The sequence below is a fragment of the Egretta garzetta genome, unplaced genomic scaffold, assembly GCF_000687185.1.
Source record: "Egretta garzetta isolate BGI_Z169 unplaced genomic scaffold, ASM68718v1 scaffold60, whole genome shotgun sequence".
In the NCBI taxonomy this organism is placed as follows: domain Eukaryota; kingdom Metazoa; phylum Chordata; class Aves; order Pelecaniformes; family Ardeidae; genus Egretta; species Egretta garzetta.
This window is the reverse complement of record NW_009258269.1, coordinates 2,507,757-2,508,617: the sequence shown is the minus strand read 5'-3', so window position 1 is coordinate 2,508,617 and position 861 is coordinate 2,507,757.

Sequence of the window (861 nt, the reverse complement as noted above, 5' to 3'; positions counted from 1 at the left end):
GCTGAAAGAGCTGAGGTTTGAAAATTAGTATCTGGCAAGGAAACAGTGTCCTCAGGGGCCAGAGAACAAGCCGCGCTGGGAGAAAAGTGATGGGACCAGCCTTTAAAGGCTGGAAAATTGCAAACCAAGTGTGCTCAGCAGTATTTTCCTTTATGCAGTTCTTTTATTCTTAAGATGAAAATTGCTTGGGACAAAAACAGCGGCCTGATACCTGGGACAGTCTGCTCCTTACTCTCCTTTTTCCTGCGAAAATGTGTGGTTCTTTGAAGAGAAGAAATGTTCAGCAAGAAGCAAACGCCAATGTGACCATTTTTAATGCAAATTCTCCTAGATCTCTCCCCGCTCCTCTAATACTGCATGGGAAAACGGTGACAGTGCCTCGGCAGGGCTGTCAGTCTGCGCCGCCTCTGCGCCGTCGGGAGAGGACGGGGGCCTGTGGTGCTGTTACAGGAGGAGAAACTGCTGTGTTCATTTTCCAGCCTCTGATCCCACCTCAAGGTGATAGCGAAGGCCTTTTCCACCCCTCTTAGGGGCTTGCCGTGCCAGTCACCCTGAGGTTTTCATGAGTGGCCAAAGCCGACGCTTGGCGGTATCGCTGCGAGGATGCTCCCGTGGCCAGGGGGGGACCACAGTGGCCCTCGCACGGGCCGGGGCAAGCGGCAGGGGCACGTCCTGCACTGCCAATCCCAGCCTCAGGCAGCATGCACAGAGTTAAACCCCTTGCTGGTATTCCCAGGAGTCTCCTGCTTTAGCTGCTGCTCCGCTCCCCGCTCCGGGGGGACCAGGCTGTGACTTTCCCAGCACTTCTTCCCACACTCGCCCTCCGTCGGGACTGAGCGTTGCTCCGTGGAGCATCTCACC